Source organism: Dasypus novemcinctus, chromosome 6 (genome assembly GCF_030445035.2).
Source record: "Dasypus novemcinctus isolate mDasNov1 chromosome 6, mDasNov1.1.hap2, whole genome shotgun sequence".
In the NCBI taxonomy this organism is placed as follows: Eukaryota; Metazoa; Chordata; class Mammalia; order Cingulata; family Dasypodidae; genus Dasypus; species Dasypus novemcinctus.
The window spans coordinates 92,071,360-92,096,159 of record NC_080678.1 but is presented as its reverse complement, the minus strand read 5'-3'; the positions used below and the strand labels follow the sequence as shown (position 1 = coordinate 92,096,159).

General features: G+C 40.5%; 1 pseudogene; it reads right to left on the bottom strand.

Annotated features, from left to right (window-relative positions):
• Positions 1-242: 242 nt before the first annotated feature.
• Positions 243-24,577, bottom strand: LOC101429715 (small ribosomal subunit protein uS3-like; annotated as a pseudogene).
• Between the last annotated feature and the right edge of the window lie 223 nt (positions 24,578-24,800).

Below are 24,800 nucleotides of genomic sequence, written 5' to 3'. Positions count from 1 at the left end.
TTCACTGCTCCAGTTATTTCGCTGGTTAGCTCTGCTCAGGACTTCCTGTTCTGGCCTCTGCTAATATAATTCAAGCACGATTAAACCAACAGGGCTTTAGAGAAGGCACAGAAACATCCTGAGCCAGGAGAGCTTAAGCACCAATCAAGTAAAGACAAACATCAATGCTCCCATTGATGTCACTGTGACCTTCAGATTGAACACTGGACCAGGTTCCAGATCCAGCTGCCAAGGAAACATTTTCATGCAGTAGGCACTGTTTGGGACATGGTAGGTGACTCTGGCTTCCCATCCTTTTGCTCTGAGATGGGAGTGGTTAATAGGATCTCATCTTTGAGTTCCATGATGCTAACATGGTCAGGTAGGAGCTTCTTAGGACCAGTCTTACCACTTGAGTCCTAGGGCAGTATGACCTTCACATTGATGCCCAGCACATGCTGTCTGAACAGCACATGGTTCATGGTGGTATCAACATAGTAGTTAATAAGGCTTCTGCTGTACACAAACTTCATGGATTTAGCATTCTGTCCTCAGAATTTCTCAGCCACCATAACCACATAGCCCTTGTCTCCACTCTTATGATGAACTGCAGCACACCACAGTAGGCCCTTCACACAGCAAGCCCTCCTAGGAGGTTGTGACACAAAGACTATGCATGACCAATGACCCATTGACCTCTTTTTCTAAATTTTTCACTTTTTATTTTTTATAATAGTATTTATTTATTTATTTTTAAAATAACATATATCACACAAAATGTTGCATTAAAAATATAGGAGGTTCCCATATACTGCACTCCCCACACCCCCATTTCCCCCACATCAACAATTTCTTTCATTAGTGTGGTATATTCATTGAATTTGATGAACACATTTTGGAGCACTGCTACACAGCATGGATTATAGTTTACAGAGTAGTTTACAGGCTCTCCCAGTCCATTTGGTCAGTTATGGCAGGATATATAATGTCCTGCATCTGTCTCTGCAATATCATTTAGGACAACTCCAAGCCTCAAAAAATGCCCCCATATCACAACTCCTTTACCCTCTCCTTGCATTCAGCAGCTTCTGTGGCCACTGTCTCTACATCAATGATACAATTTCTTCCATTGCTAGAGTCAACAATAATTTGATAGAATACCATTAAGTCTGCTCTAATCCATATTTTATTTCTCCATCCTGAGGGCTCTGGGGTGGTGATGCCCACTCCACCTCTCAACTGAGAGGGGGCTTCGATTCCAAATGGGTGATGGGTGGAACTCTCATGCCCACAGCTATAGACTCTGTTCCTTGGTGTGGTGGCTGTTCATCCTCACCTCCCTGTCAGTTGACCTGGGAAAGTCCAATGAACTGGAGAGTAGGTGCTACAACACTGCTGAGGCTCAGGGCCCACATGGCACATGGACAACCCAGAGATTCAAGTCTCCTGGGCATCCACCAACCCCGGCACCAACCACAGTTTCAATAAAAGGGACAGATGAGGCATGTGTAGAGAACACATTTGAGTCCAGGTCCCTCACACTCAGGAGTTCAAATTCCAAAGCAGGGCCCACTGGCAAGGCACTGAACTTCGGAGCCATCTGCCATGACTGTAGGATTTAGGTGTCTCTGTAGCCCTCTGGAGTACCGTTACCTGGGGCTGAATCTACTTTGGCTCTCTCTGAGATCCCACATAAGTGGAAACTCTGATGACCTCCCAACTCATTTGAAGTCTCTTAGCCATATAAACTCATTTGTCTTTACCATTTCCCCCTTTAATTCAATTTCTTTTTCTAGTTACAGCACCAGCTGGTGCTTGGAATCCCTAGGCACTAGGGAGGCTCATCCCCTGGAGTCATATCCCATGCTGGGGGGAAAGGTAGTACATTTATATGCTGAGTTTGGCTTAGAGAGTGGCTACATTTGAGCAACATGGAGGGTCTCAGGACCCTCAGGGTAATTCTTAGGCACCCTACTGGTCTAGCCCAATTTGAAATTCCAAGCTCAGCAGACCATCAGCATAGTCATCAGTATCAAGGGCCCATCATTGGACCATCCTTCCTCACTGGTCATTTCCCGTGCATTTGGGGGATTGTTGCTGTTCCATGGGGAACAGAGCTCCCCAGGATAGGAACCCAGCATTTCCTCAGTTGTCGTGTGAATCTCTACCACTGAGTCAATATCCAATGAACATCCAAACATATCTATATACCCTATATGCACGCCCAGGCAAACTCTCTCCTATTCACCTGCCATCAATGACACCCCACATCAATGCTTCTTCTCTGCCATAATTGAGCCCCTCTGTGATGCAAAACTTCTTAAAATGAGGCCAAATATATTGCCAAATTCATTTAATAGGAAAATGAAATAGTAACAATAAGTTTAAAGATTAGAAATAAAATACATAATAATTTAGAAAAATTAATACAAAGTAAAAAAATTGGGGCATTAAAAAAATGAAAAACATTATAAAAATTTCTTTTTGATGTTTTGCCTTTCATCACTGTAGTAGGTGTTGTCTTATATGTACAATGGCAGGCAATCTCTTCCATTTCTTCCTCAGTGTCTTACCTCTTTCTTTCTTCTTTTTTTTTTTATTATGTCTTCAAAGAAGTTTTAGGTCACAGTAAAATCACGTGCAGAATATAGGGAACTCCCATATACCCAACATCTTCCTTCTTTTCCCTTTCCCAACAATGATATTTTTACATGTAGATGTTACATTTGCTGTATCTGATGTACAAATATTGAAACATGGCTACTGACCATGGTCAGTAGTTTACATTTTAGGCTGTACACTTTTATAAATTTTTGGTGAAATTTAACATGGCCTGCATCCATCATTGCACGATCATGCAGAACACTTCCATTGCCCCCCAATTACATCCTCTTCCATTTCTTCTATTTCTCTCTCCTCCTCCCCTCAAGGCTCACATTGACCACCCAGCTTCACTGCTTGAAGGACAAGATTCATAGATATGTACAACAGTGCAGAGGGCTTCACACACTAGTTTGTCTTCCCCCACTAGGAGCCATCCATGCTCTCAGGAGATACCCTCCCCTCTGTTTGAGAACATTAGGCCTCCCCACGATGGGGGTACAACACTTTCCTGCTCATTGTATGGGTCTTCACCCACTGATATAACATACTGTGATAAGATGAACACTCACACACTCCCTAGAAGCCTGCCCCAGGTGCACCCTGTGCCAAATCCCCCCCATCCAACACCCCAAACCAGCAACTATTCCTTACTATATTTTCTGAGGAATTTTCTCAACATAATAGTTTTATCCATGTACCCACTAATCTCCCGTGTTCACCTGCTCCCCAATTCCTTGGACCATCTGACCCTTCCACCCAACCCTAGCCCCCATTAAGCCTGTACTGCCCACCCCAATAGTATCCCTATGCCCCCATTACATTCCTTCACTGCATAACTACTTACCTCCACTTTATTATAGATTTCACCCATGTGAACATTGGCTCACATCTTTCCTCTCCCCCATTATTTCCTATAAGCCTATCTTCCAGTCTCTAGGTCTCTGAGAAGCTTGATTTGCTTAATTCATATCAGAGAGGCCATGTAGTATTTATCTGTCAATGCCTGGCTTGCTTCACTCACATAAAGTCCTAAAGTTCATCCATGTTATCCTGTATTCCGTCCTACACCTGAATAGTATTCCAATGTATGTATATACCAAATTTTATTTATCTACTCATCTGATGATGGGCATTTGGGTTGATTCCAACTTTTGGCAATGGTGAATAATGCCACAATGAGCATTGGTGTGCATATATCAGTTTGTGTCCTTGTTTTCAGTTCTTCTGGGTATATACCCAGCAGTGGAATTGCTGGGTCATAGGGCAAATCTATAGTTAATTTTTTGAGGAAATGCCAAACTATCCTCCAGAATGGCTGGATCCTTCTACAATCCCACCAGCAGGGGATGAGGGTTCCATTTCCTCCACATTCTCTCCAACACATATAGTCCTGTGTTCTTTTTAATAGTCACCAGTCTAATTGGTGTAAGATGGTATTTCATTGTAGTTTTGATTTGCATTTCCTTAATAGCTAGTGCTGTTGAGCATTTCTTCATGTGCTTTTTAGCCATTTGTATTTCTTATGTGTGGACGTGTCTATTCAGATCTCTTGCCCATTTATTAAATAAGTTGTCTTTTTATTTTCAAGATATTTTCTTTATACATGCAGGATATTAGTCTTCTATGAGATATGTGTTTACCTAATATTTTATCCCACTGGGTAGGCTGTCTTTTCACTTTCTTGACAAACTCCTTTGAGTTGCAAAAGGTTTTAAAATTTTCAGCTTTATTTATTTATTTTAATGTTACATTAAAAAAATATGAGGTCCCCATACACCGCCCAACCCCCTTACCCCACACCTCCCACAACAACAACCTCCTAAATCATCATTGGACATTCATTGTCCTCGGTGAACATATCTCTGAGCACTGCTGCACCACATGGTCAATGGTCCACATTACAGTACAAACTCCCCCCCAGTCCACCCAGTGGGCCATGGGAGGACCCACAATGTCCAGCAACTGTCCCTGCAGTACCACCCAGGACCACTCCAAGTCCTGAAAATGCCCCCACATCACATCTCTTCTTCCAACTCCCTACCCTCAGCAGCTACCATGGTCACTTTCTCCATGTCAATGTTACATTTTCTTTGATTATTAATCACAATAGTTCCTGAATAGAATATCAGTAAGTCCACTCTAATCCATACTCTATTCCTCCATCCTGTGGACCCTGGAATGGTTATGTCCACTGCACATTTATGTCAAGCAGATGCTTAGATTCCACATGGATGATGGATGAAATTCTTCTGCTTGCAGTTGTAGGCACTCTTGGCTCCCTGGTGGGGTGGTTGACCTTCACCTCCCTGTTAGCTGGCTGAGGTAAGTCCAATAAACCAGAGGGTAGGAGTTACAAATCTGTTGAGGCTCAGGGCCTGGCTATCACATGGAAAGTCCAGAGATTCAGATCCTCTGAGTATACACTAAACCCCAACACCAACCACAGGTCTGGTAAAAGTAACAGGAGAGGCTTGTGAACAAAGATCATATCTGAGTCCAACTCCATCACACTCAGGAACACAAACTCCAAAGTAGGGACAACTGACATGGCACTGAACTCCATCTGCCATGACCATAGAACCTGTGAGTCTCTGTAACCCTCAGAAAAACCAATACCTGGGGTTGTATCTACTTTATCTGTCTCTGGGAGGTGTGCATAAGGGCGGCACCTCTAATGCCCCTCCTGGCTCTTTTTTGGAGACTCATAGCCATATAAATTCATTTGTCCTTTCCATTTCCCCCTTTTATTCAAGGTCAAAAAGCATTTTTAACTCCTGATATTACATGTAGGTTGAGATACTCTGCTGGTCTGAGTTGACCCTTTTATTCAAGGTCATTTTCTAGTTACATCATCAGCTGGTACTTGGTAGTAATCCCTCAGCACCAGGGAGGCTCATCACCGGAGCCATGTCCCATGCTGGGGGGAAGGCAATGCATTTACATGCTGAGTTTGGCTTCGAGACAGGCCACATTTGAGCAACATGGAGGTAACTCTTAGGCACCCTGCAGCTCTAGGCCTAGTTCTTATTTCAGGCACACAGACTCACAAGCATAGTCATTAGTATCAAGAGTTCATTGTTGGACACTCCTTCTTTTTTGGTCTTTACCATTGCACTTGGGGGATTGTTGCTGTTCCATTAGGGAATGTGATAGAGCTCCCTGGCTAGGAACTCAGCATTTCCTCAGTTGTCATTTTTAACTATAACCACTATGAAAATATTCAAACATTTTTATGTACTCTGTATATATGCCCTGGAGAACTCCCTCCCAACCATGTGCCCCCTATTAATAACATCCCACACCAGTATTCCTCCCCTGCCATTGTTGAACCTCTCTGTGATCCAAAACTCCTTAAAAAATGAAGCCTAATATATTGTCAGGTTCCATGAATGGTAAAATGTAATATAGTGATGGATTTAAAGGTTTGGTATAGAATAAATACTAATTTATAAAAATTAAAGTAAAAATAAATTGGGGCATCAAAAAATTAAAAAATGAAAAGCTTTGTTTTTGATGTTTTGCCTTCCATCAATGCAATAAGTATTGCCCTGTATGCACATTGGCAAGGCAATTTCTTCCATCTCTTCCTCAGTGTCTATGTCCTTTCTTTTTCTTTTATTTTTTTTCTAATTATTAAGCTTGTTTTCACAAAAGTTTTAGATCACAAAATTCATATATATGGTACTCCCACACATCCAACATAAGACACTTTGTCCCTTTCCCAGCAATAATCTTTTAACATGTTCATACTATATTTACTGCAAAGGATGTACAGATATTGAGACAATAGTTTTCAAACAAGGTTACACTTGGGTTTACATTATGGTTTATATTTTAGACTGTACAATTTTTTAAATTTTTAGTTATCTTATGTTTTACATTATGATTTACAGTTTAGTCTATAGGCCCCTATGCATTTTTGTTGTAATTTAATATGTCCTATATCGATCCTTGCATAATCTTGTGGAACACTTCCATTGCCCCACAGTTATATCGATTCCATCTATTCAATACCTCTTTCCCCTCCCCTCAGGGCCCATAGTGACAGTCAATCTTCATTGCTTGAAGGGCCATGTTCAGAGATACTTGCAACAATGTTGAGGGCTTGACATGCTCGACTGCCCTAATGCATTGGGAGTCACCATTTCTCTTGAGAGATACAGTTTCCTCTATTTAAGAACACCAGTCTTCTCCAGATATGCGTATACCTTCACTCTCATTGTATGGGTCTCTATCCAATGATATAACCGACTATGAAAAAATGAGCACTCACACACTCCCTGGAAGCCTGTCCTGTGTCAGATTCTCCCCTTTAAGCATCTTAAACAGGTAACCTTCCTTATTATATTTTTTAAAAAGTTTTCTCAACATTATACTCTCAACCACATACCTGACAATCTCCTATGTTCATAAGTTCCCCTGTCCTCCCCCCAATTTATTGGGTCATATTACCCATCTTCCCATCCCTAGCCCTCCTCATGCTCACAAAGCCCCACCAAAAGGTATCCCTATGCCCCCATTTTATCCCTTCCCTGTACAAATACTTACCTCCAGCTTATCATAAATTTCACCCAGGTAGGTGTCAGCTCGCAACTTTCCTCTACCTCCCAATTTCCTGTAAGTTTATCTTCCAGTCTCTAGCTCTCTGAGGCAGCTTGGTTTACTTATTTCATATCATTGAGGTCATGTAGCATTTGTCCTTCAGAGCCTGGGTTACTTCACTCAACATAAGGGTCTCAAGATTCATTCATGTTATCACATGTATTTGTAGTGTATTCATTCTTAAAGCTGAGTAGTAATCCATTGTATGTATACACCACATTTTTTTAAGATTTATTTTTTATTTATTTCTCTCCCCTCCCCCCAGTTGTCTGCTTTCTGTGTCCATTCGTTGTGTGTTCTTCTGTGACCGCTTCTATCCTTATCAGAGACACTGGGAATCTGTGTTTCTTTTTGTTGCATCATCTTGCTGTGTCAGCTGTCCGTGTGTGTGGTGCCCTTCTTGAGCAGGCTGCACTTTCTTTCACACTGGGTAGCTCTCCTTACAGGGTGCACTCCTTGCGTGTGGGGCTCCCCTACGTGGGGGTCACCCCTGCGTGACATGGCATTCCTTGCATGCATCAGCACTGCACATGGGCCAGCTCCACATGGGTCAAGGAGGCTCAGGATTTGAACCATGGACCTCCCATGTGGTAGGCGGATGTCCTATCCATTGGGCCAAGTCCTCTTCCCCTTATGTATATACCACATTTTATTCATTCATTCATCTGTTGATGGGCATTTGGGTTGATTCCAACTTTTGGCAATAGTGAACAATGCTGCTATAAACATTTGTGTGCATATATTGGTTTGTGTCCTTGTTTTCAGTTCTACTGGGTATATACCCAGCAGTGGAACTGCTGGGTCATATGTCAAATCTTTAGCTAGTTTTTTTTGGGAAACTGTCAAACTGTCCTCCTGAATGGCTGGAACCTTCTGCATTCCCACCAGCAGTGGATGAATGTTCCCATTCCTCCACATCCTCTCCAGCACTTGTAGTCTTCTGTTTTCTTCATAGTTGCCAATCTTATGGGAGTAAGATGCTATCTCATTGTAGTTTTGATTTGCATTTCCCTAATAGCTAGTGATTTGGAGCATTTTTTTCATGTGCTTTTTAGCCATTTGTAGTTCTTCTTTGGAGAACTGTCTGTTTAAATCTTTTTCCCATATTTAAAATGGGTTGTTTTTTTATTTTCAAGATATAGGAGTTCTTTATATATGCAGGGTATAAGTGTCCTATCAGATATATGGTTACCAAATAATTTGTGTAGGTTCTCTTTTCACTTTCTTGACAAACTCCTTTGAGGTGCAGAAGGCTAAATTTAATTTTGAGGAAGTCCCATTTATCTATTTGTTCTTTTGCTGCTTGTGCTTTTGGTGTGAAGTTCATGAAGCTGTTTCCTATTACAAGGTCCTGTAGATGGTTCCCTGAATTGCTTTCCAAAGTCTTTATTGTCTTGGCTCTTATATTTAGGTCTTTGATCCATCTTGAGTTGATTTTTGTTTAAGGTGTGAGTTGGTAATCCTCTTTCATTCTTTTACATATGGAAATCCAGTTCTCCAGGCACCATTTGTTGAAGAGGCCATTCTCTCCCAGTTGAGAGGGTTTGGTGGCCTTATTAAATATTATATGACTGTATATATGAGGATCTATATCAGAACTCTCAATTCTCTTCTATTGGTCAGTGGGTCTATCCTAGTGCCAATACCATGCTGTTTTCACTACTGTAGCTTTGTATTATGTTTTGAAGTCAGGTAGTGTGATTACTCCAATTTCATTTTTCTTTTTCAATATGTCTTTGGGTATTCGGGGCCTCTTCCTTTCCAAATAAATTTCATAGCTAGTTCTTCTAGCTCATTAAAGAATGCTGTGTTGATTTTTATTGGGATTGCATTGAATGTGCAGATCAGTTTTGGTAGGATAGACATCTTAATAATATTTAGTCTTCTTATCCATGAACAGGGAATATTCTTCCATTTATGTAGGTCTTCTTTGATTTCCTTGAACAGTGTTGTCTAGTTCTCTGTGTATAAGTTTTTTTACATCTTTAGTTAAATTTACTCCTAGGTATTTTATTTTTTAATTTACTATTGTAAGTGGTATTTGTTTCTTGATTTCTTCCTCAGATTCCTCATTATTGGTGTACAGAAATGCTACTGATTTTTCTCATTGATCTTATAACCTGCGACTTTACTGAACTCATTTATGAAGCTTTCTTGTAGACTTCACAGGGTTTTCTATCTATAGGATCATGTCATCTGCAAATAGTGAAATTTCGACTTCTTCCTTTCCAGTTTGGATGCTTTTTATACCTGGTTCTTGCCTCAGTGCTCGAGCAAGTACTTCTAAGACAGTGTTAAATAGAAGGGGTGATAGTGTGCATCCTTGTCTTGTTCCTGATCTTAGAGGGAAAGATTTTAGGATTTCACCATAGTAAATGATATTGGCTGTGGGTTTTTCATATATACTCTTTATCATGTTCAGAAAATTTCCTTGTATTCTGATCTTTTGCAGTATTTTGTCAAATGCCTTTTCTGCATCTATAGATATGATCATGTGATTTTTTTCCTTCAATCTGTTTATATGGTGTATTACATTGATTGATTTTCTTATGTTGAACCATCCTTGCATACCTGGAATTAATCCCACTTGGTTATGGTGTATAATTCATTTAATGTGTTGCTGAATATGATTAGAAAGTATTTTGTTGAGGATTTTTGCATCCAAGTTCATTAGAGAAATTGGTCTGTAATTTTCCTTTCTTGTGGTGTCTTTGTTTGGTTTTGGTACTAGGGTAATGTTGGCATCATAGAATGAATTAGGTAATGTTCCTTCTGCTTCAATTTTTTGGAAGAGTTTAAGCAAGATTGGCATTAGTTCTTTCCAGAATGTTTTGTAGAATTCATCTGTGAAGCCATCTAGCCCAGGCCTCTTCTTAGTTGGGAGATTTTTAATGGCTTATTCTATCTCTTTACTTGTGATTGGTTTGTTGAGATCATCAACTTCTTCCTTCATCAATGTTGACTGCTTATGTGTTTCTAGGAATTTGTCTGTTTCCTCTAAATTGTCCTTCTTGTTGGCATATAGTTTTTCACATTATCCTCTTATGATAGTATTTATTTCTGTGGGGTCAGTGGTGATATCTCCTTTCTCATTTCTTATTTTGTGTATTTGCATCTTCTCTCTTTTTTTCTTTGTTAGTCTAGCTAACGGTTTGTCAATTTTATTGATCTTCTGAAAGAACCAGCTCTTGGTTTTGTTTATCTTTCCAAGTGCTTTCTTATTTTCTATTTCATTTAGTTCTGCTCTTATCTTTGTTATTTCTTTCTTTCTTCTTCCTTTGGGATTACTTTGTTGTTTTTTTACTAATTCCTCCAAGTTTGCAGTTAGTTCTTCAATTTTTTTTTAAATTTTTTTATTTTTTATTGACTTTGTAATAATATTACATTAAAAATATATATGTGAGGTCCCATTCAACCCCATCCCCCCACCCCCCCCCTCTCCCCCCCCCCCCCCAACAACACTCGTTCCCATCATCATGACACATCCATTGGATTTTGTAAGTACATCTTTGGGCACCTCTGCACCTCATATACATTGGTTCACATCATAGCCCATACTCTCCTCCATTCCATCCAGTGGGCCCTGTGAGGATTTACAAGGTCCGGTGATTGCCTCTGAAGTACCATCCAGGGCAGCTCCATGTCCCAAAGACGCCTCCACCTCTCATCTCTTCCTGCCTTTCCCCATACCCTTCGTCCACTATGTCCACTTTTCCCATTCCAATGCCACCTCTTCTATGTGGACATTGGATTGGTTGTGTCCATTGCACCTCTATGTCAAGAGGAGGGTCAGATTCCACCTGGATGCTGGATGCAATCCTCCCATTTTCAGTTGTAATCACTCTAGGCTCCATGGTGTGGTGGTTGTCCTTCTTCAACTCCATCTTAGCTGAGTGTGGTAAGTCCAATAAATCAGATTGTAGGTGCTGGAGTCTGTTGAGGCTCAGGATCTGGCTATCACATTGTCAGTCCAGAGATTCAAATCCCCTAAATATATCTTAAACCCCAACATTAACTGCACCTCCAGCACATTGGCATGAAAGTCTTATGAAGGGAGATCCCATCTGAGTCCAGATTCATCACATATAAACACCATTTCCAAAGAGGGGCCATCTGCCCTGGTAGTTAACCCCATTGGCCATGACCATAACTCCCGTGGGTCTCTTTAGCCCTCAAAGGAACCAATATCTGGGGGTTGTATCTGCTTTATCTGTCTCTCTGACTCTGCTCAGTTGTGCATGAGGGCAAACCTTCTGCCAGCCTCCAGACTCTTTTTTAGAAACTCGTAGCCATATAAACTCATTTCTCCTTTCCATTTCCCCCTTACTTTAGGTCAAACAGCATTTTAAAGTCATGGTATTTTATGTAGACATGGATATTCTGCTGATCCACATTGAACCTTCCGTATAAGGTCATTTTCCAGTTGCATCATCAGTTGGTAGTTGATAGTGGTCCCTCGTTGCCAGGGAGGCTCATCCCCAGGTGTCATGTCCCACGCTGGGGGGAAGGCATTGCATTTACATGCTGAGTTTGGCTTCGAGACTGGCCACATTTGAGTAACATGAAGGCTGACAGGAGGAAATTCCCAGGCACAAAGTTGTTCTAGGCCTTGTTCTTATTTTGGGTTTATCAGCTCACAAGCATAGTCATTAGCATCAGGGGCTCACTGTTGAACCCTCACTCCCTCCCGGTCCCCGCCACTGTACCTGGGAGACTGTCGCTGCTCCCCTAGGGACCACGACAGAGCACCACTGGCCAGGAACCCAGTACCCCCCCTACTGTGGTTTTTAATTGTTGCCACTATGAGTATATCCAAACGTTACCATGCACCCTGGACATATGTTCTGTACAGCTCCCTGTCAGCCATATATCACCTGTCATTGGTACCCCATACCAGTATCCCTCCATTGCCATTGTTGAAACACTCTGTGATCCAGAACTCCCCGAAATTTGAAGCCAAATATAATTTCATGGTCCCTTACTAGGGAATGGCATATAGCGATGAGCTTAAAGGATAGATAAAGAACTTGGATAAAGTTAGATAAAGAACTTAGATAAAGAATGTTGACTTGAAAAAATTCCACATCCTATCTTTTTCTTTCCCCCCCCCCCCCCAATTATTCAGCTTTTCTTCACAGGAGTCCTAGACCACAGCAATGTATATATATAATATACAGCACTCCCACACATCCACCAGAAAACCTTTTCCCTTCCACAGTGATACTCTGACGCCCTATTCATATCATATTTACTTAAAGTGATGTACAGAGTCTGAGACATTAGCTTTCTAACAAGGTGACATCTGTGCTTACATTGTGGTGCATACTTTAGGATACACAGTTCTTTACATTTTTAGTTATCCTATGTTTTACATTATGGTTTACATTATCAGTCTGTCATCTCCTATATGTTATAGTGTAATATTACATGTTTTATATCCATCCTTGTGTACTCTCAAGAAACTCCTCTCTTACCCCCCATTTACTTTGGTTCCACACATTTAACGTCCATTTTCTCTTCCACCTTGGTGTCCTCAGTGATAGCCAACCTCCGTTTCCTGAGGAGCCACTTCCAGAGATAGATGGAATAGTGTTCAGGTCCTAACTTACTCAACTGCCCCAATGCCCTGGGAGCCACCCTTTCTCTCGAGGGATACAGTTCCCTCTATTTGATGGCATTAGTCCTCCCCAGGATGTGGGTCCACCCCCACTCTCACTACTTGGGTTTCTACCCCATGGTGTCACCCACTCTGGCAGAATGAGCATTTAGACATTCCCCAGGAGTCCGTCCTGCATCAGACCCTCCCCTCCGAGCATTCTAAACAGGTAACCCTCTTTATTATATTTTGATATGATTTTCTCGGCATTTTACTCTCCACCAACACCTGACCCTCTCCTGGTTCGTATGCTACCCCTCCCTCCCCCCACTTTTGGGCAACGTTACCCATCCGTCCCTCCCCAGCCACCCTCAAACCCGCAAAGCCCCAAGCAAAGGCAACCCCTTGCCCCCCTTTTATCTCTTCTTTGTGTTCATACTTACCACCATCTCGTCTTAAATTCGACCCCTGCAGACATCGGCTCATATCCTTCCTCCACCATCCGATTTCCTGTAAGCCTATCGTTCAGTCTCTTGCTATCTAGGGCAGCTTGTTTATTTCATAGCATTGAGGTCATGTAGTATTTGTCCTTCAATGTCTGGGTTGCTTCACTCAACATAAGGTTCTCAAGATTCATCCATGTTATCACATGTGTTTGTAGTGTGTTTGTTCTTACAGCCGAGTAGTATTCCATTGTGTGTATATACCACATTTTATTGATCCACTCATCTGTTGATGGGCATTTGGGTTGATTCCAACTTTTGGCAATAGTGAACAATGCTGCTATGAACATTGGTGTACATATATCGGTTTGTGTTCTTGTTTTCAGTTCTGCTGGGTATATACCCAGCAGTGGTATTGCTGGGTCATATGGCAAATCTATGGCTAGTTTTTTGAGAAACCGCCATACTGTCCTCCAGAATGGTTGGATCCTTCTGCATTCCCACCAGCAGTGGATGAGTGTTCCCCTTCCTTCACATCCTCTCCAGCACTTGTATTCTTCTGTTTTTTTCATAGCTGCCAATCTTATGGGTGTAAGATGGTATCTCATTGTAGTTTTGATTTGCATTTCCCTGATAGCTAGAGATTTGGAACATTTTTTCATGTGCTTTCTTGCCATTTGTATTTCTTCTTCAGAGAAGTGTCTGTTTAAGTCTTTTTCCCATTTTTTAAATGGGTTGTTTATCTTTTTATTTTCAAGATATAGGAGTTCTTTATATATGCAAGTTATAAGTTTCTTATCAGATATATGGTTGCCAAATATTTTCTCCCACTGTGTGGGCTCCCTTTTTACTTTCTTGACAAACTTCTTTGAGGTGCAGAAGGCTTTAATTTTGAGGAAGTCCCATTTATCTATTAGTTCTTTTGCTGCTCGTGCTTTTGGTGAGATATTCATAAATCCATTTCCTATTACAAGGTCCTGTAGATGTTTCCCTACACTGCTTTCTAAGGTTTTTATGGTCTTGGCTCTTATATTTAGGTCTTTGATCCATCTTGAGTTGATCTTTGTATAAGGTGTGAGATGGTAATCCTCTTTCATTCTTCTACATATGGCTATCCAGTTCTCCAGACACCATTTGTTGAATAGGCCACTCTCTCCCAGTTGAGAGGGTTTGGTGGCTTTATCGAATATTATGTGGTTGTATATGTGAGGTTCTATATCAGAGCTTTCAATTCGATTCCATTGGTCTATGTGTCTCTCCTTATGCCAATACCATGCTGTTTTCACCACTGTGGCTTTATAGTATGTTTTGAAGTCAGGTAGTGTGATTCCTCCAATTTCGTTTTTCTTTTTCAGTATGTCTTTGGCTATTCGGGGTCTCTTTCCTTTCCAAATAAATTTCATAGTTAGTTTTTCTAGTTCCTTAAAGAAGGCTGCATTGATTTTTATTGGGATTGCATTGAATGTGTAGATCAGTTTTGGTAGGATAGACATCTTAATAATGTTCAGTCTTCCTATCCATGAACAAGGAATAGTCTTCCATTTATTTAGGTCTTCTTTGATTTCCTTGAACAATCTTGTATAGTTCTCGGTGTATAAGTTCTTTACCTCTTTAGTTAAATTTATTCCTAAGTATTTGATTTTTTTATTTACTATTCTGAATGGTATTTGTTTCTTGATTTCCTCCTGATCTTGCTCATTATTGGTGTACAGAAATGCTACTGATTTTTGCGCATTGATCTTATAACCTGCGACTTTACTAAACTCATTTATGAGTTCTAGAATCTTCGTTGTAGATCTCTCAGGGTTTTCTATGTATAGGATCATGTCATCTGCAAATAATGAAATTTTGACTTCTTCCTTTCCAATTTGAATGCCTTTTATTTCTGGTTCTTGCCTCAGTGCTCGAGCAAGTACTTCTAAGACAATGTTAAATAGGAGCGGAGACAGTGGGCATCCTTGTCTTGTTCCTGAGTTTAGAGGGAAGGAGTCTAGGATTTCTCCATTGTAAACAATATTGGCTTTAGGTTTTTCATATATACTCTTTATCATGTTCAAAAAATTCCCTTGTATTCCAACCTTTTGGAGTGTTTTTATCAAGAAAGGGTGCTGTATTTTGTCAAATGCTTTTTCTGCATCAATAGATATAATCATGTGATTTTTTTCCTTCAATCTGTTTATATGGTGTATTACGTTGATTGATTTTCTTATGTTGAACCATCCTTGCATACCTGGGATGAATCCCACTTGGTCGTGGTGTATAATACGTTTAATGTGTTGTTGAATACGATTAGCAAGTATTTTGTTAAGTATTTTTGCGTCTAGGTTCATTAGAGAAATTGGTCTGTAATTTTCCTTTCTTGTGATGTCTTTGTTTGGCTTTGGTACTAGGGTAATGTTGGCATCATAGAAGGAGTTGGGTAACGTTCTTTCTGTTTCGATGTTTTGGAATAGTTTCAGCAGGATTGGTGTCAGTTCTTTCCAGAATGTTTTGTAGAATTCACCTGTGAAGCCATCTGGCCCTGGGCTCTTCTTAGTTGGGAGATTTTTAATAACTGATTCTATCTCTCTGCTTGTGATTGGTTTGTTAAGATCATCAATTTCTTCTTTTGTCAATATGGGCTGTTTATGTGTTTCTAGGAATTTGTCCATTTCCTCTAGATTGTCATTTTTGTTGGAATATAGTTTTTTAAAATATCCTCTTATGATAGTCTTTATTTCTGTGGGGTCAGTGGTGATATCGCCTTTCTCATTTCTTATTTTGTGTATTTGCATCTTCTCTCTTTTTTTCTTTGTTAGTGTTGCTAAAGGTTTATCAATTTTGTTAATCTTCTCAAAAAACCAGCTCTTGGTCTTGTTTATCTGTTCAAGTGCTTTCTTATTTTCTATTTCATTTAGTTCTGCTCTTATCTTTGTTATTTCCTTCCTTCTTCTTCCTGTTGGGTTGCTTTGTTGTTGTTTTTCTAATTCCTTCAAATGTGCAGTTAGTTCTTCAATTTTTGCTCTTTCTTCTTTTTTGATATATGAGTTTATGGCTATAAACTTCCCTCTCAGTACTGCTTTTGCTGCATCCCATAAATTTTGGTATGTTGTGTTATCATTATCATTTGTTTCAAGGTAGTCATTGATTTCTTTTGAGATTTCCTCTTTGACCCACTGTTTTTTCTAAGAGTGTGCTGTTTAATTTCCAAATCGTGGTGTGAAATCTGGGCTTCTGTCCCTTGCAAATCTCCAGCTTGACTCCACTGTGGTCAGAGATAATGTTTTGTATGATTTCAATCTTTCTGAATTCGTTCAGCCTTTCTTTGTGGCCTAGCATATGATCTATCTTGGAGAATGATCCATGTGCGCTTGAGAAAAATGTATATCCTGCTGTGTTTGGGTGTAGCGATCTATATATGTCTATTAGATCGAGCTCCTCTAATATACTATTCAGATGTTTTGTTTCTTTGGTGATTCTCTTTTGAGATGTTCTGTCCAGAGTTGATAGTGGTGTATTAAAATCCCCCACTATAATTGTAGATGTATCTATTCTTTCACTTAGTTTTTCCAGCGTTTGCCTGACGTATTTAGAGGCACCCTTGTTAGGGGCATAGATATTTATGATTGTTCGATCTTCTTGACAGATTTTCCCTTGGACTAAAATGTAGTATCCTTCTTTGTCTCTCACAATTGTTTCACATTTAAAGTCTATTTTGTCTGATATTAATATAGCTACTCCTGCCTTTTTTTGGTTATTGTTAGCTTGTATGATTGTTTTCCAGCCTTTCACTTTGAATCTCCATGCGTCTCTGGGTCTAAGATGTGTCTCTTGTAGACAGCATATGGATGGGTCATATTTCCTTATCCAATGTCCCAGTCTGAATCTTTTGATAGGTGAGTTTAATCCATTGACATTCAGTGTTATTACTATCAAGGAATTATTTGTGTTAGCCATACTTTGATTGGATTTGTGTTTGTCATATTTTGTTTGTATTTTTTTTTGTCTTTTTTGTTGTTGTTGTTGGTCTTATACTCTCCTCCAACTTTGCCTTTCCTGTTTTTTCCTTTCTTCCTGCAGCACTCCCTTTAGAATTTCTTGAAGGGGAGGTTTCTTGTTGGTATACTCTTTCAGTTTCTGTTTGTCTGCGAATATTTTGAACTCTCCATCATATTTGAATGCTAGTTTAGCTGGATAAAGTATTCTTGGTTGGAAATTTCTTTCCTTTAGTACCTTGACTATATCATACCACTGTCTTCTTGCCTCCATGGTTTCAGAAGAGAAATCAGCACTTAATCTAATTGAGCTTCCCTTGTATGTGATGGTTTTCTTTTCTCTTGCTGCTTTTAGGATTTTCTCTTTGTCTTGAGCATTGGATAATTTGACAAGTATATGTCTTGGGGTGGGCCTGTTGGGGTTTATGACTTGTGGAGTGCGCTGTGCTTCTTGGATATGTACATCTGTCTCTTTCAGTATATTTGGGAAGTTTTCAGCCATTATTTCCTGCAACACTCTTTCTGACCCCTTTCCCTTCTCTTCACCTTCTGGAATGCCTATAATACGTATGTTTGAGCGTTTTGCATTGTCATTCAGGTCCCTAAATCCTAATTGGATTTTTTCTATCTTCTTATTGACCCCTTCTACTATCTGTTTGATTTCTGATGTCTTCCACATCACTATTTCTCTGCTCTGTCTCTTCTAGTCTGCTGATATTTGCTGCAAGTGTATTTTTGATTTCTTGAACTGTGGTGTTCATTCCCATCATATCTGTTATGTTTTTGCGTATGTCTGCAATTTCCCCTCCAAGTGATATCTTCATGTTGTTAACCTCTTTCATTACTGCATCAAATTTGTCGGTGATAAATGTTCTAAGATCTTTCATTGCTTGTGCCAAGTTTTGCTCCCCTTCGTGATTATTGGTTTGTTGATTGGATTCAGCCATGTTTTCCTGATTATTGGTTTGGTTTGTAGATTTTTGTTGCTTTCTGGTCATCTCTTTATTTTGACGAATTTAATCAGTTCCTTAGCTTCTTTGTCTGCTCTTGGAGGTTAATTAGTTGTTATTTTTGCATAGGTGTTATATCTTCTCTTTGTCAGATTTTTCTTCTTATTCTAGTTACTTGTTGTTGGTTAAGTTCACTTTAGAGGAAAGTATTAGTGTTGGGGAAAGGCAATTGTGTAAGCAAGGGAAAAGTGTAAAGTTGTATTGGTGATGTATGTTAACAAAGCAAGAATATGAGATCTGGAAGGATGGAGGTTAGATTCATGTAGATTGTATAGAGTTATAGCTGTAGGTAGAGTACCTTTTATGAAGTAGATGACTGAATTTGGGAGGAATATGGTATGAACTACAAAGCTATTGTTTTCATGAGAGAGGGAGAAAGAAAGGAGAGGTAATAGTTTCAAGAGTGGATAATAGACAGAAAACAGAACAAAGGTATTAGAAATTAAGAGTTAGACACTTTGTGGATCAAAGAACGGGAGGTTGGGGGTGGAATATAGGAGAGACAGTAGATGATAGTGGATATCAAGATGCAGGGGAAGGGGGATAGTGTAGGTAGCCTAAATCAGTTCACACAGAAATGAGGCAGTGGAGGATCGGAAAACCCAGCAAATGTGAGGTGTTCCCTGTAGCACCTATTGTATACTTGAATTAAAATAAAAATAAATGGAAGATGAGGGACAAGAGGGAAAGAGAAAACCGAAAAAAAAAAAAAACTAATTATAATAAAGAAAAAAGAAAGACAAGAAGAAAGGAAGAAAGAAAAAGAGGATGGGCAAACGGTGGGGAACGGATAGGGAGAAGAGAGATACAGGTATAAACGTGTCACAATTGCAACACTATCTAAAACAACAACTTCCCCCCGCTTTGCCCTAAAACCCCCCGTCTGTCTGCCCAAATGGGTCTGCAAGCACCTCCCTTCCCACAAACCCCCAATAGGCCGCCCAGGGCCCACGAACTCCCCAGTACTGCAGATGCTCCAAAAAAAAAATAAAATAAAATAAAATAAAGTAAAATAAATTAAAAAAAAAAAAAAAGAACAGAAACCCCTCCGCAGGCCCGGCTCCGCCCGCCGCGGAGGCTTGGACCGGCTCTGCCCGGCTCCTTACACCGCCTTGGCCTGGCCTGGCTCTGCCCGGCTCCGCTCGCTACAGCGGCCCAGCTGGCTCCCGCGTCCACCTCCCGCCACCGCGGCCTGGACCGGCCCCGCCCGGCTCCGTACCCGCCGCGGCCTGACCCGGCTCCGCCTGGCTCCGCTCGCTACAGCGGCCCGGCCCAGCTCCGGCGTCCGCCTCTCGCCACCGCGGCCTGCACCGGCCCCGCCCGGCTCCGTATGCCGCCGCGGCCCGGCCCGCACACCACCGCGGCCCGGCTCGGCCCTGCTCGGCCCCGCCCGGCCCCGCTCGCCGCCGGCGCAGCCCGGCCCGGCTCCAGCGTCCGCCGCTGCGGCCCGACCTGGCTCAGCCCCACCGAGCGGGGCTAGATGCCTCGTTTCCGCCTACCCAAGGAGGGAATCCTCTACAGGTAGCTGGGATCTCCGTGTATCTTTCACAGACGAATCCTCTCTGTTACCTTCCCTCCAAATCGATGTCCAGACACCTCCAGACCAGCAAAAATCCCGAAACAATCCGGTCCCAAAGAGTCTCCAACGCCGCCCAGCCAATTCCCTGCAGAAGACCCTAACAGGGATGTTCACTCAGCCGCCATCTTGCCCCTCTCCTCTAGTTCTTCAATTTTAGCTCTTCTTTTTTGCTATATGAATTTATGGCTATACATTTCCCTCTCAGTACTGCTTTTGCTGCATCCCATAAGTTTTGGTATGTTGTATTATTATTTTCATTAGTTTCAAGGTAGTTATTAATTTCTTTTGAGATTTCTTCCTTGACCCATTGTTTTTCTAAGAGTGTGCTGTTTAATTTCTATATCTTGGTGCAAATTCTGAGTCTCTGGCCCTTGCAAATTTCCAGCTTCACTCCACTGTCGTCAGAGAAATTATTTTGTATGATTTAGATCTTTCTGAATTCATTGAGACTTTCTTTGTAGCCTAGCATATGGTCTATCTTGGAGAATGATCCATGTGTACTTGAGAAAAATGTATATCCTGCTGTATTTGGGTGTAATGTTCTGTGTGTGTCTATTAGGTCCAGCTCCTCTAATTTACTGTTTAATGTTTTTGTTTCTTTATTGATTCTCTTTTGAGGTGTTCTGTCCAAAGTTGATAGTGGTGTATTAAAGTCCCTCACTATAATTGTAGAGGCATCTGTTTTTTCACTTAGTTTTTCCAGTGTTTGCCTCACATATTTGGAGGAGCCCTTGTTAGGAGCATAAATGTTTATGATTGTTCATTCTTCTTGAAAGATTATCTCTTTCACTAATATGTAGTGTCCATCTTTGTCTCTCACTAATGTTTTTGCATTGAAAATCCATTTTGTCTGATTCCTGCCCTTTTTTTGGTTATTGTTTGCATTTAAGATTGTTTTCCAGCCATTCAATTTCAACCTCCTTGAATCCCTGGGTATAAGATGTGTTTCCTGTAGACAGCATATAGATGTGTCATGCTTTCTTATCCAATCTTCCAATCTGAATCTTTTGACAGGTGAGTTTAATCCATTGACATTCATTGTTATTACTTTCAAGGAATTATTTATGTTAGCTGTATTTTCTTTGGACTTGTGTTTGTCATATTTTTTATTTATTTTTTCTCTTTTTGGTCTTTTAGTTGCTTTTACACTCTCCTCCAACTCTGCCTCTCCTGTTTTTTTCTTTCTTCCTGCAGAACTCCCTTTAGTGTTTCTTGAAAAGCAGGTTTCTTGTTGGCATACTCTCAGTTTCTGCTTATCTGTGAATATTTTGAACTCTCCATCATTTTTGAATGCTAGCTTAGCTGAATAGAGTATTCTGGGTTGGAAATTTTTTTCTTTTAGTGCCTTGACTATGTCATACCACTGCCTTCTTTCCTCCATGGTTTCAGATGAGAAATCAGCACTTAATCTTACGGAGCTTCCCTTGTATGCAATGGATCTCTTTTCTCTTGCAGCCTTCAGTATTTTTTCATTATCTTGATCATTGGATACTTTGATAAGTATGTGTCTTGGAGTAGGCCTGTTGGGATTTATACTATTTGGTGCATTTTCTGGACATGTACATCCATCTCCCTCAGGAGATTTGGGAAGTTTTCAGCCATTATTTCCTCTAACACTCCTTCTGTTCCCTTTCTCTTCTCTTCTCCTTCTGGGATGCCTATAGTGCATATGTTTGTGTGTTTTATGTTGTCATTCAGGTCCCTAAGTCCCTGTTGGATTTTTTCTATCTTTTTTTTTCTATCAGTTCTACTTTCTGTTTCATTTCAGATATACTGTTTTCCACATTACTATTTTTTTCCTCTGCCTGTTCAAATCTGCTCTTATTTGCTGTGATTGTATTTTTGATTTTTGGATTGTGCCATTCATCACCATCATATCTTTTACCTTTTTTTGTATGTTTACAATTGCTTCAGTATGCTCTCCTAGTGTTTTCTTAATATCCTTTATCTCTTCCTTCTCTTCATTAAGTTGATCCATGATATTTGTTTGAACAACTTCGATTAAATTTTCGATGTTCTGCTTCTCATCCTGGTCTTCAGTTTGTTCATTGGACTGTGTCATGTCTTCTTGTTTCTTTGTAGAATTTGTAATTTTTGTTGCTGTCTGGTCATCTTTTTATCTTGATGGGTTTGTTCAGTTGATTAGCTTCTTCCTCTCATCTAGGGTTTTCTTTAGTTGCTGTTTGTGTGCGTGTATTAAGTTTTCTCTTTGACATTTTGTTCTTCCTATTCTATTTCCTTGCTGTTTTCTAAGTTCCCTTGAAGGAAAATGATTAGGGTCAGGGAAAGCGAAAGAGGTAAGAAAAGAAAATGGATAAAGTAATATTGATAATGAAAGCAGAAAAACCGTATAATATCTAGGAAAATGAATATGTAACTCACGTAAGCCTTACAGAGTTATAAGAATAAAAAAGTGGAGTATCTACAATGAAATGGGCAACTGAATATGGAGAACTATATAGTATGAATTAAAAGGCCAGAGTGATGAGGAGAGAGAGTGAAAGAGAAAAGAAAGGACAAAAAGGGAAAGAGTTAATAAAAGATAGAAAACAGAATAGAAGAGTTATAAATAAAAAGCCAGAAAAATTGGGGGCTAAGCAAAGAGAGGAGAAATGTAAGAGCAACAACAGAAAGCAGCAGATAGAGAAATGAAGGAAGGAAAAAGAAATAGTGTTGGTAGCAAAAATTGGCACATACAGAAAAGAGGAAATCAAGGAAGGTGGAACACAACAAACAAAAAACAATCTGACAGCACCAAATTATAAAAAATAATAATAAAAAGGGGGTGGGGGATAAAGAGGAAAGATAGACAAGAAAACAACAACAACAAAAAAATCAGACAAACCCACAAGTAAGGGATCAACCAAACACTAAGGAAAAACAGCTTTCCCTCTTAAACCCCTATGGAAATTCTCAGGCTGCTGGTTTATCAATTTATCAATCAATTGCCCTGCAGTTTTCTTGCTGCAGATTTTGCAGCATGTTTTAGTGAGTAAACTATTAAATTATAAAACAAAACTCACTTTTTTTTTTAAGGAAAAACAAGAAACCCAAGGGAAGCTAATACAAGAATAATGTCTATGTTTTCCCTGTCCTAAGGTGCCAGCTAGATGTTTAATATTCTGATAGGTTGTTACTCTAATAGAGCTGGGAAGTGAACTAGAGACCTTGTATATTCAAGGCAGAAGCTCCTCCACTGAGTTAAATTTTCTTGTTGGGTTGCTTAGCTCTTCATAAAGCTATCTGAATCCCTTTCCCTCATAGAGGATTGACTCTTTGCAGTTGGATAAACTGCTGGTTAGGAATCTGTCCTTCCCCCCTTTTATTCTAACTGCTTTGTCTCCCAGGGCAGCAGGACTGGCATATGGCATATGGCATATGGCAAATTCAAATGGGACGCTGGTGACTTAATTCCCTGCAGGAAAAAAAGAGCTCTCTGTCACTTCAAGAATACCCACTACTTGCAGGAAACCCTAAATATGCTCTTGGAAGCTTATCAAGCACTTCCTACTGTCCCCTCCTTTAGGGGAGTTGCCTGACTCCACCTTCTGCCAAGGTGGTTAGGTAAATCAGGTTGCCTCAGCAGATTCGCCTCTCCCTTCTTCCCGGTTTCTCCTTGAGCCAGCTGATATGCTCTTCAGAGCTCAAAAAAAGGAAAAGAGGTCCAGACAATGAAACCTGCACATGGGAGATCCATCTCCCCACTTCACCAGAACCCTCCCACTGTCAGGGTATGCCTTCACAAGCTGGGGGAAAGGCAGGAGTCCGATCACCACACCTTCCTGCCCTGAGGGTGGGGATCAGTCATTCCACAGCTCCAGCCTCAAGCCCCAGAAACTCATAGCTTTGCCTTGGGCAACCAATCTTTTCCTCGCACTCTCTCCAGGTGGATGCACCAAAGCCACCTGCTTTGTGGGTTCCCAAAACAGCTCACTCAGGCAGGATTCTGTCCCCACTCAGCCACTCTCTGCAAGAGAACTGATGTGGGTGCACTTAATCTGACACCATCTTGCCGAAAGTGTCCCTCACCTTTTATTTTTAAAGAAGCTTTAGTTTATATAAAAATATAGCAGATTCCCTTATGTCCCACCCCTCCCCCTCCTACACTTTCCCACATTAACAACATTTTTCATTAGTGTGATACATTTGTTGCAATTGATGAACACATATTGAAGCACTGCTACTGACTGTGGACTATAGTTACATTACAGTTTATACTCTGCCCTGCACAATTTTATGGGTTATGACAAAATGTATAATGCAGTGGCCTACATCTGTCATTGCCATGTCATGCAGGACAATTCCAATGTTCCAAAAATGCCCTCCTGTTACACCTGTTCTTCCCTCTCCCTCCCCTCAGAACCTCTGGGGGCCACTCCCTTTATCTCAGTCATACAAGTTCTTCCATTGCTAGAATAATAATTTTTTAGGAAGCACCTGGGACCTCATATGTGGGAGGCAGGTGCTCAACCACTGAGCTCTATCCACACCTGACATGTAAGCCTCTTGTTGTCACCTTTTCAGCAGAAAGCTCTACACTACTCTCAGGGAAGCCAAACCTCTTCTGAACCACAGCAGCCAATTCCTGAATCTACTTTTCTCATTGAGAATATTCTGCATCCTAGTGAACAGAGTAATGATTTCCATCCTGGTTGTTGTAACTCGAATCTCAACTCCAGAGTAGCCATCTTTAGCTCCTGAATGAGAAATTTATTCAGTTCAGCTTTGAAGATGCCATCAGTGACAAACTTTCTCTTCTTTGGAAATTTGCAGCACCATCTTGCCACCATGCACAGCCAAAAGGAAAGCTGAGCGACTGATTTTTGACAAGGCTAGCAAATCCATTCATTTGGCAAACAATAGCCTCTTCAACAAATGGTGCTGGGAAAATTGGATATCCCTATGCAAAAGTATGAAAGAGGACCCCTATCTCACATCACATCCAAAAATTAACTCAAAATAGACCAAAGACCTAAATATAAGAACCAGAAATACACTCCTAGAAGAAAATGT